The following is a 12,657-nucleotide window of genomic DNA, read 5'->3' as shown; positions in this document are numbered from 1 at the left end:
ACAATTCCACACTGCTGTACGTGCGATACAACGCGCGCGCGCGAAACGAAGAATGCAACTACGCGCCAGTGTATCGCAGATAAAACGATCGTATAAAAAAGAGCGAGAAGAAAAAAAAACCGGGAACGAGAGAGAATCGAAAAATATTGCGCGCAGCTTGCAGCAGAGCACAGGTTGTTTGGCGCGCCAAAGCTCGTGTCTATAGCGGGCGTTTGCGACGACCCGTGCAGCTGCGACGCGGCGTGTTGCTGCTGCTGCTGCTGCTGTGTATCGTCGTCGTCGTCGTCGTCGTCGCTCGACGCGGAGAACTTGGAGGGTGCAGCAGCTTGCTCCGCGTCGCATAAAAAATCCAGCCACTGTTGCACATCGCAGTAGCAGCAGCTCTCGCTCTTATACCATAGAGAGAGAGAGAGAGAGAGTCTGTCTTTACGTCGAACGAAGCGCGAGGACTCGAGAGTTGGCTCTCTCTCTCTCTTTCTCTCTGTCTTTCTGTATCACACGGTATATACGTATACGCGACGCATAAGAGAGTCATGTACCACGGCGAAGCGCGCGCAGTAGCAGTCACCCCTTGCGGCTCGTGCACGCACCTACATATATATATTCAAGGGGGGTTGTTGCGCCGCGCTTGCTGCACGGTGGCGCAGTGTAACGAAAAAAAAGAGAAGATAGAATGAAAGAAAGAGAGAAAGAAAGAAGAGAGAAAAGCTCGTGAGGCACAGCAGCAGCAGCAGCCTCTCGCGCTATCTACGCGGACGGGGGCTGCAGGGCGAGTGTGGCGCGTGGAAGAAACACAGCCGCAGCTTATCACGCGCGTAGGGATGTACACCTATATTAGCGAGTATGTATGTGTGCGTGCGTACCACCAACACCAGCACCGCATTTACACACATGTATCTGTGCTATGTACGTGTATGTGTGTACGCAGTGTGGCAAACGATTCTCGCCCTTTTGCGAGCTATACGTATATATAATCGTGATCAAGGTGCAGGCGCGTAGCCAGTGAGCCAGGAGAGAGAAGAGAGAGAGTATCATCAAGAGCGCGCGCGCGAAATCGATAATGGCACCGTATGTATAAGCTCTATTATACGTCGTACGTGTGGCGCGTGGCACAATAGCTCCTCGTCTGATTTTCTCTCTCTCACTAGCTCTGTGTACGCGCGCGATGCATCAACTGCTGCTCCCGACGCTCCGCGCGCGAGCTATATACTTGTGCAGCAGTAGCAGCGGCAGCAGTTGCGAAGCGATATACATCTGCTCGTTGTGTGCAGTGCAGTACGTCGGGGCCAAGTAACGCTTAGGATAAGAGAGAGAGAGAGAGAGAGAGAGGAGAGCGCGTCGAGAAAAATTAAGAGAGAGAGAGAGAAAGAAAAACGAGGTGCACTGATAAAGAAGCTCCGAGTCGTCGGATATAATATATTAAAGCTCTTTCTTTATCTCGGTTACCATTAATATGTGCCGCGTATCCCACCCAAGCACACTTTCAGCCAGGAAGCTCCTATTACAAACGCAGTGGTATACCGTGCACCGTGAAAATTTAAGGCCAAAAGACAAACACAGGACAATATGTACGATACGGTGCAGCACGCGACGAGATGACGATGATCCGTACATACGCGTACATATATAAATGACAACTGCGCACGTGCGCCTAGGCTCTACGTATGCGTATCTCATCGATGCCTGTACTGCTTCATGCCTGCGATTTATATCTATATTGGTTTATTATACGTACGCGCGTGTGACTGCGCCTAAGGGCGACGAAGAATTATTATTATATACAAAAAAGAGGGGGGGGTGCGCAGGATTAGCCGCTGATGATACGCTACAAAGGCGAGATATAAGAAAATATGAGCTACTTATTTCGAGCGGTGACGGTTTATGGAGCGCGCCAATCACGTTATGGCGTGGGGGCGGCAACTTTTGGAATGAATTTTACAATATTTTATCATACACATACATCAGGATCTATTTACTCGATGTTTTTTTGTTTGCATTTGAACTTGTTGTCTGTCGGGAGTTTTTTCTAGTACTTGGTTCCAGAAGACCCAAAAATTCTTCGACGGAATAGTCGCCAAGTAGAAATTCAAAATTATTTCAAATGTTGTTCGAGTACAAACAAATAAATCTATAACTTAATTGTAAACAATGGGCTCATAATTGATTCTGAAATAGCACCTCGACACACTGGTCATCTTATAAAGTAAAAACAAATTAGTTTGAATTTTGTCAGTTCTGATGAAACAAGCCACAATACCAAAAGATCAATTTAAGTCCTTAAATTTCCGTGATAATAAATAGACTGGATCCATCGTTTAATTTAGGAATCAAAATGAATAAAAGTGAGAAGAAATCCGAAGAAGTTGTCATGGAAAATAATTTAAGTGGACACGACATTGTTGTTTCGGATGGCAAACAAAACGAAGATGATATTTGTCAGGATTCATTTACGCTAGAATCAAGCATGATAACATATCAAGACAAGATTCGCAATGAACGAAAAAATTACGCATGCGACAAGTGCGAAAAGTCATTCGAGTTCCGAAGTCATTTGAGTAGGCACCAAATATCTGAACACAAAGGCCGCAAAGACTTTGCATGCGAAAAATGTGAGAAGAAATTTTCGAAAAAATCGAGTTTGTTTACGCACCAAAAATTAGTACACAAAAATCGCAAAGATTTCACATGCAACAAGTGCGAGAAGAAATTTGAAAATAAATCAACTTTACTCAAGCACAGAAAAATATTCCACGAAATTTTCAGAGATTACTTATGTGAAAGGTGCGCGAAGAGATTCGGAAATAAACATAGCTTGCTTTTACACATAAAAACAGTCCACGAGGGTCACGAAAATTTTTCATGTAACAAAAGCGAAAAACATTTTGGATTTAACTTAGATTTGTTGAAGCACCAAAAGACAGTTCATGGAGGTCGAATGGATTACGCATGTGACAGTTGCGAAAAGAAATTTGGACAAAAATGGAATTTATTAAGGCATCAAAAGGCGGTACATGAAGGTCAAAAATATTACACGTGCGATAAATGCATGAAGAAATTTGAAAAAAAGGCAGATTTTATCAGGCACCAAAACACAGTGCATGACGATCGGAAAGAGTTCGCATGCGAGTGGTGCGAGAAAAAATTTGGACGAAACGGGACTTTGCTCATTCACCAAAAAACAGTTCACGGCGGTCGCAAAGACTACGTATGCGACAAATGTGAGAAAAAATTTGGACATAAACAGTCTTTGCTCTCTCACCAAAAGATAGTACACGAAGGTCAGAAAGATTATGCATGCGAAAAATGCGAGAAAAAATTTGGGTATAGGCGGAATTTACTCGACCATCAAAGGACAGTCCACGAAGGTTCGAAAGATTACTACGCGTGTGACAAGTGCGAGAAGAAATTTGGACAAAAATCTCATTTGTTCCTGCACACCAGAGTAGTCCACGAGGGTCGCAAAGATTACGCATGCGATAAGTGTGAAAAGAAATTTGGGAATCGAAGCAATTTTAACAAACACCAAAAGGCAGTACACGAAGGTCGAAAAGATTTCTCATGTGCCAAGTGTGAACAGAAATTTACACAAAAACTGAGTTTGCTCTTCCACCAAAGTACAATACACGACGGTCGCAAAGATTACGCATGTGATAATTGCGAAAAAAAGTTTGGGCATCAATCGAATTTGTTCTATCACCAAAGGACAGTTCACGAAGGTCGCAAAGATTATGCATGTGACAAATGTGAGAAGAAATTTGGATATAAGTCAGATTTGTTGAAACATCAAAGGACCGTCCACGAAGGTCGTAAAGATTTCGCATGTGACAAGTGCGAAAAGAAATTTAAACAAAAACCAAATTTGCTTCGCCACCAAAATTTAGTACACGACGGTCGCAAAGATTACGCATGCGAACAGTGCGATAGTAAATTCGGAATGAAATCGTCTTTGCTCAAACACCAAAAGACAATTCACGAGGGTCGCAAAGATTACGCATGTGACAAATGCGAGAAGAAATTTGGACAAAAGTGGAGTTTGATTAGGCACCAAATGACAGTACACGTAGGTCGCAAAGATCACGCATGCGACAAGTGCGAGAAGACATTCTCGCATCAGAGCAATGTAATGAGACATCTAATGACAGTGCACGAAGGTCATAAAGATTTTTCGTGCGACAAATGTGAGAAGAAATTTGGGCAAAAATCACATTTGATGATCCACCAAAAACAAGTTCATGAAGCTTGCACAGTTTTGCATGTGACAGATGCGAGCAGAAATTTAGAGTAAAATGGAAATTGACAATACACGAAGGTTTTAAAACTTTTGATCGCGACAATAGCAAGAAAAATTGACAATTGTAAATATATGGGCATAATTTTATAAACGTTTTTCTATAATTTCAATAAAAATTGTGCCAAAATGATTTAATCTTACCAGATATAAACTATCATTACATATTTGTCATTTGTCATTATGGTATGTTTTTAGATTTCACGTACTACTAATTACCATAATCTTTGTTCATTTTTTGGATACTTGGTTCATAGTTTTTCATGCTACGTCGATCAGCTAAGAGTTTTTATCAAGTCTTGTTTGAAAATGTGAATGGGGCAAGCGTTCAGTAGGCTACTGAATTTTTGATAAACCTCACCTAATTATAATATCGCGACTCTGAAATGATGAAAAATGTGATGGTAAAAGATTTTGCTGAATTTGACATTAAAAATAAGTTTTACTGAAACGAACGTGCAAACTACTCCGTAATTTAAGGGCTTATATACACCTTAAATTCAAAATTTTTTTATTCAATTTTAGAATAGGAATTTTTCTCCTCTTTCCATTGCATTTTTCGAAATTCTAAAATTTTGATTTTGCCCTGAGACACAGCTGTTTCCGTATACCGTACGTGTTAAAATTTTTCTTCTTTTGCGTTTTCTGTCGAGTAGGGCTTTTGGTCACCTCACGTAACTTTCAAAGGGTACCGATTGAATTTTCGCACCTGGGTCGCGTACACTTCTTCAGAACATCAATGCTCACAGCCACTCCTACAGAAATATCGAAGCTGCACCGAGCTTTTTCTCATATTATGCGTTCTCCAATTATAACTAATTCGCGATTGTGCAGCATATATATACGAGTCACTGCACTGCGCGTAGCGCTAGATTTTTCCCTCGTGCACGTCGTGCACTCGCTCTCGCATATCTATATAAACGAGTATAGAACGTATACGCCAGCTCGTACATCATACGCAAACATTATAAGCTCGAGGAACAGGTTTACTTTCCGCACTCTCGATCGATCGAGTCGCGAACGGGCACCAATAATATGGCGTGCATAACGTGCAGCAGCAGTAGTAATACGGGCAGACGACCATACGTAAGGTATATAAAATGCACATAAACGATACACGCGTCAGGACAAAAAAAATTGATATCCTTACGAGACTTGCGGCTTCTCGAGCGCCGAGCGTGCACATCGTTGTCTGGTCGTCGCGCATTACACACACGAGGCTCGGGCGCAGTTTATAATTTTATTCGTTAATGACTCGTGTTCGGGTCCTCCTACCGTGCACACGAGATTAGCTGCAACATGCGTATAACGCGCTTGCTCAGGCCTCGCGGTGTATTCGCGTGCCTCTATATATACGTAAACGATTTCGTCGATCGTTTGTGAACTCAGCGCCACACCGCGGATTCAATTAATCGAGCGCGCGCAACTAATTTACCATCGATCTTCCCGCCTGCGCCCGATAATATTTATGTACAGAGATCGCGTATACGCGATAAAGCTGTGTACGGTGCCATATGGGTCGACGATCTGTTGCTCGCCTTGATTGTGTTGGTAAACCAAGAAAAGCGTACGATTCGTGTACTTATGAAACGAGCACGTCCTTCGGCTTCGCACGTTTCAAACGTGATGCGATTATATCTACTATACGTGAGACGTAATTAATTTGTGGACGCTCGAAATCGCAGCTCCTTTTTGGCTTTTATAATTTTTTCACCCGCTTCGCGATCCATCCGAATTCGTCCCGTTACATAAAATACAAATATATCGATGCGGATCATCGAACGTGCTCAGGCTACCGATGTAAATGCGCGCACGACTTATTGCATTTCGCGCGAATGGGCGCGGCGCTCGTCGACGATTACGATAAACTCCAGTGTGTGTGCGTTATAATCGACGCGAGAAGTAGCGGGCGCGATACGATTATTAGCACACGTATAACACGGCGTTAAATTAACGAAATTTTACGCGGCAGGCATTAACTATGCTGCAAGGTACTTAACGTATACTGCCAGCGTATTATCGTGGTAGACGATTTATTTATTGATTTCTGTGATGGCTAGTCCATCGAAGGAAAAATGGCAATTGGCGAGAGACTGCTCCCCTTTTTTCCAACGCTCAAGAGTTAATATCTCAAGTGTGAATCGAATTCTGTGCACGGTACACACAAATCCAAACCGTTATTATATACACGTATGTATCAAGAGAGAGAGAGAGAGAGAGAGAACGAACGGCTTCTGTGGATGCTCGCGCGCGCGAGCACATACGCAGGAATGTCGCTCGACGCCTCGTAAACGCGCGCTCTGCAAGGATCAAAAACGATCTCGACTCGCGAGAGCATTAATATCGTTTACCCGATGCCCGGCCCCGATCTATATAAAATAATAATATATTTAACGATCTTCGGGGCGCTCTGCGAAAGATTATTTCGCGCTGCACATCGTAAATAAATCTGCGCGCGCGCGCGCGCGTGTGTTGTTTTTTCATTTTCATTTCAACGCCGTTAAAACGCGCCAAAACAGCAGTTGCAGCAACACACGAGAAGCTATACTAGTAGCTCATCGAGTTAAACTGCAGACAAGCGTGCACGGTAGCGATCCCATATAGACAAGCGATGTCTGTGGACTACTGCACGCCGCGCGCCCTAATACCGGCTCACTCTGTCTGCGTAATATTATAGTCTCTACTAGGCCCGTTTGCACACATGTACGAGAGAGAATGAGAGAGAGAAACAACGTTAATTTGAAAGTTTTAGGCTTGCACGCGTGCCTTTGGCTCTAAATGTGTGTGTGCGTAAAGTTGATGGCGCATCTGTGTGTTGCGAATCGCTCTTTGATCTTTTACAGTCGAGCTGCTGCTACTGCTGCTGCAGCCGAGACTCGTCTATATATATATATATATATATACGTACTACCACCACCTCCTCTTTTTCTCTATACCCCGAATTACCACCATCATGGATTTGGCCATTTCAATTAAATAGTTATTTTATTCACGCAGCGATACTCTCTCTTTCTCTCTTGTGAACTTCATGCTCTGCGGAATGTTCGGTTTATTTCGAATCTAATTCTGGATTTTCGACGTACGTATCCGAGAGGCCGGTGCAACGGACACAAAGCTTTTCTCTCTCTCTCTCTCCTCTCCACCGCCCGCATATATATATATAATACAATCGAGAGCAACGAGCTTTTATATTATTATTATCTGCGAATTTGACGCGATGCCGCTACTACTACCATTGCTATACGACAACGCCCGACGACGACGACGATGATGATTTTAAAATGTACGCGTCCGCGCAGCTGCACGTTATTAACTCGATTCCAGGGAATCATAAGCGTATTAAATAGAGATACGGTTCGGATTTGTGTGTACGCGCGAATGAAAATTAGCCTCGCTGCCTGCCTGCCTGCACGACAGCAGCAGGCCGGGTTTGCGAGGCATCCGTCAGTGTGGTCTGCTGCTGGCTCGTTATATGATTAGCCTGGATTCGCGCGTGAAAGGTGATAACGCGATCGTTATAAATCTTTTATATGTGTATTCGCGTGGCGAACAAAAGAAATGCGATATTTGTGCGAGCTCGAACGAAAGAGAGAGAGAGAGAGAGAGAGAGAGAGAGAGAGAATAGAAATCGTATAGCGCTCGCGAATTATGCGCGGCCGATCTCGATTTCCACGAGAGAGTCGCTCGGTAACATAATGAGAGATAATATTATCTTATTATTATGCGAATGTGTGTTAATGTATGGAGCATCTACATAGCTGCCGTATACATATAAACGGCATACGTATGCATATGGTGCATATAATGTCGGGTAATGAGTATAAAAGTCATGTGCTTGCCACATGAAACGCTTCTAAAATTATCGCGCGCGAGTATAAATTAACGAGCAAAAAGTATATTTTGACTTCTCTCTCTCTCGTTCTTTCTTCTGCATTCACGTATGCGTATATAATCCAGCTTACTCTTTCTCTCTGTCTCTCTCTCTCTCTTTCTTTCATTCGTCTTATGTGTATGTGTTCACTGCCACATACGCATATGTACGCGAAGAAATGAACGCTCGGCTGTGTTATATAGCGTACCGTCGACGCCGCACACGTACTACTCGTATGCGTGTATATAGTTATAAAGACACCCGCGCGTTATGGACTTTATGCATTCAAGAGTCGGGTAGGGAATGAAAAAAAAACGTAGGGAATTCTCCGAGCGAAGGTAAATAAACACACCGTACACGCGCACACGTATGTATTAATATACACACGTATAGGCACGAATAAATGTAGCTGCATACATAGCCACTGCACAGCAGATACATGTGTGCGTACGCGATCTCGCTCGGCATGAGTCCGAGATTTAGTTGTCGGCGGCAGCGGCGGGCAAAATACGCAGAATCGCGCGCGAGCTTTCGGTGCGCAAAAAAAGCTCGAGACTTTTCGTGCGTCGTATGCTCTCGCGTCTTTCTTCTGCAGAGCTTCTTCCTCTCTCTCTCTCGTTTTCTTTTTCTTGCGCTACTGTTATACACACACAGACTTAACACACGTATATAGCGGATAGCAGCTTGCGTTATAGAGAAATGCACGGTGGTAACAATGAGAGTCGCCGACGCCCAGCTCGCAAGTGTGCGCACGGACGAACGTGGAAAATCCATATTTGTCGCCCGCGGACAGCTGACAAAACGCGTCTTATACGGCACACACACAGTACAAACAATGCCGGTATCGCACGAGCTCTCCGAGGTTCGTATATAATACAATATATCTGTATCCTGGCGAAATCTCTTTCTCTCGCGCTTCGAGAGAAAAAGAAAAGCCGGATCACACGTACGGGATGATGGAGAAATATATAAATATTTATAATATACGCTGCACCGATACGTGACTCGAAACACGATGTGTAGCTGCAGTGCAGAGGCGAATATTATGCGTACAGTAATATGTATGGCAAAATTAATCGCGCGACTATAAGCTGAGACAGACGAGATCGCTCGAGTATAAGAAAAAAAAAGAAAAGAAAAAAAAAGGAAACAAGTGGCATATAATTGATCCATTTCCAACGGAGCTCGCTCGAGAGCTAGCTGCTGTTATAACGGCCTAGTAGAGAAGGAGAAAGAAACTCTAGCTCTATATGCTCTCTAGCTTCTTTTAATACAAACGCATACATATGCGCGGCATATTCGCGCGATATGTTTATACACTCGCGTATACGCGACCTCGTGGTGTTTATATTACGCACACATACGAGCTTATACTAACACGAGTGCGGTGCGTACGTATAATAATCCGCATAGACGGTGTAGGATGTGTGTGTGTGTTTGAGTGAGAGGTGCACCCACGCGCTCGAATGCAGCCGCATGTGTACATATCAGCGCAGAGAAAGAGAGCTGCGCTGCTTCCGGTTCGCAGGCTCTATTCGCGCATTTCAAGCTCATCCCAAAGATGATGCCTTATGTTCTCTTTCTCTCTCTCTCTCTAACACATATTCGTGTATATTATAGTGCATTATACATACATGTATGCTACATATATACAGCACTTAATGACTCATTGTGCCGTTTGACGTTACGTTTTGTGCGCTAGCAGTATAGCAGTGCCGGCTATAAGGTACATATACACTTCTGCCGCGCGACGTGCGCCGTACGCGAATAAATTTCTTTTTCATACCACGATCGAGTCGTATGTATACGAGCAGCCGCGAGCGTGCAAATCGCGTCGAATATCAAAGCGAACAAAAAAAAAAAAAAAAATACAATCGAATAATTCGCAGGGTATACGAACGCTCGCGCGCACTTGATAATTTTTCTATAACGGGCACGGCCAGGACGCGACTGCTGCTGCGACGACGCTGGGTAATTGTTGACTTTATCGCGCTCAGCCGGCGGTTGACTGCGACGAGACTCTCCACATGGTATTAGCTGTAGTAGCTGTATACATACAGACGAGCTTTTCTCTCTGGATTTTCTCGATACGTGTACGTACCAAAATGCGTATGAACGTATGTGTGTGTGTGTGTGAGTATCACCGCACAGCAGCACTGCACGCTGGCTACAGATCAATGATTCTCTCTTTCTCCCTCTCTACGCAGCTCTCCACCGATGATTTTAGACAGCCGCAAGCACAAAGGCTTTTGCGAGAGAGGCTTTGTTCCACCGGCTTATACTTGCGTAAGTACATATATAGCTACCGACGAATGCCGCACGCGCAGAGAGTAGTAGTAGTAGTTGTCTGCTAGTAGGCCGTCTATTGATACGCGCGCGCGCGGGGAGGGTTTATTATACGCACTGCACCGCGGCTGGATCCTCTCGATTGTTTTTCCCGCGTGGTGCGAAGCCACCACCGGCAAAAGCTTGCGCGCAACGTACCATATATCTATACGCCCGCGTGTGTTTTGGTGATTTCTTTCTCTCGCCGGGCGAGCTTTCGCAGCCGTGAGCGCGACCTGCTGCTGCTGCTGCTCCGGCCCAGCCGAGCGTTATTTTCACGTATCTTTATATATGTAGCTCTAAATCGAATGCTGCTGCTGCTGCTGCTGAGATCACGGCTGAAGCAAAGCCAATTCCTGGTGCCAGCCAGTACGGTTGCAACAGCAGCAACAGCCCGAAGCAGCGATCTGTGTGCACCATAATACTGCCACACGCGCGTAGTCTGCCTCGAGCTGTCGCAAGCTTTGCGATCGCAGGTTACGCATCGCGTGCGTCTATGCGTATGCTATATATGGCGAACGATCGCAAGCTCCCCATCAAATATGTATCTACGTCGACGAGCTATTGTTGTATACAGTGTCAGAAAAATATCGTTTAATTTTTTTTTTTTTTTCGCTTTTTTTGAATATTTTGACGTATACAACTATTTCAGCTTGTATAGTGAAGAAGCATTCATTTTTATTCTAAACCATATTGTTTCAGAACTTCCACTTTTTTTATCGATTTATCTTCGTATTGCTGAAAAGTTACATGTATGACCTCGATTTAATTTTTTTCATCAAGTCCATATTATTATTCATCACAATTACGATACACCGCTCAGCGTAAATAACATAAAATTTTGTACGTTGCAATTCATATTTTTATTTATTTCTACCCATCTCGCGATAATTGAACAAATATTTATCATTCCGTCGTAATTTTGTAACTTTACACCACGAGCACAACATAAGCTCGAAAGAACACGTTGCTTTCAATGCCTAATAGTGCTTTAATTCTTGAAACAGCGTAGCCCATCATCGATATATGCATGTGGAGAGAGAAAAAAAAAAGGAGAGAATGAGGAGGAGGAGGAAGAGAAGAGTTATCCTCATTAGCGCAAAGTAAAGAGCCGCGCACATGCTGGCGCGGATTGAAAGTTGTGAAAAAAAAAGAAACGAAACGAACGAACGAACGAGTATGTGCTCCATACGATTGAAGTGGCTTCGTTTATACACACATACATACGCGGCATACGCGAATTCTCGATACGTTTGTATGTGTGTGTGCGTATGTATATAATTGTATACATTCACTCGATCGCGGCATACGTATGTATACGTGGAAATTTCAATTTTATACAAGAATTATGTTCATTAATGAAACCCCCGCTTGCTGCTGCTGTACACCTCAATCGCGATATATATGAATATACATATCGCAGCCGCCGTTCGGCGCAACAAATTAGTTTTAATAATCGCTCTCCTTTATGTGTGTGTACGGAGATAACTCTGCTCGTGGCATGGAACCATAAGCTCTCGATTTTTTTTTCTTCAATTTCATTTTATTCCGCTTTATTTTTAAAAAAATCAAAAAACAAGCCGCGCGCATAACGCTACTGCACATCAGCGATCGGTGAATTATCATATATAGCATATGTTCTCTAATCAATGGCGCGTGCAGCCGCTCGCACGAATAAACATTATAAATCAGCGCAAAAAAGAGTTAATTTTAAAATGGACTCGATAGCCGAGGTATAACGCGGGGCGCGGGATCGTTGAACTTTGAAATAAGCTCGCAAAAATACAGATGAATGTATATAAAACGCCATGACGTGCGTTGCGTTCGACTCGACACGAGTAGTAGATTTTAAATTTGAGAAGCCGCGCGTGTGCTTGAAATGGCTTTCCAATTATTTCCATAAAACCTCCCTCGCGCTACGGCGTGACTTGTTCGTGCACACATACACACGCGTGCATATATACGAGTCAAAAAGCTCCGAGAGTCCCGAGAGCTTTATAAGTATACGTATAATTTTAAAACGTCATGAAAACGAGATTCATGACTTTGAAGATCGTTGGATGTGTGCGTGGCGTTCGAGCTCATTTCGGATGCAGCTTCAGCAGCAACAGCAGCAACATCGACGACGTCAACTTTATTTCGTTGTGTGTGTATAATATGACCACTAATTATA

This window comes from Trichogramma pretiosum, unplaced genomic scaffold (assembly GCF_000599845.2).
Source record: "Trichogramma pretiosum strain Unisexual culture from Peru unplaced genomic scaffold, Tpre_2.0 scaffold41, whole genome shotgun sequence".
In the NCBI taxonomy this organism is placed as follows: Eukaryota; Metazoa; Arthropoda; class Insecta; order Hymenoptera; family Trichogrammatidae; genus Trichogramma; species Trichogramma pretiosum.
The sequence above is the reverse complement of the archived record's forward strand: the minus strand, read 5'-3'. Positions refer to the sequence as shown.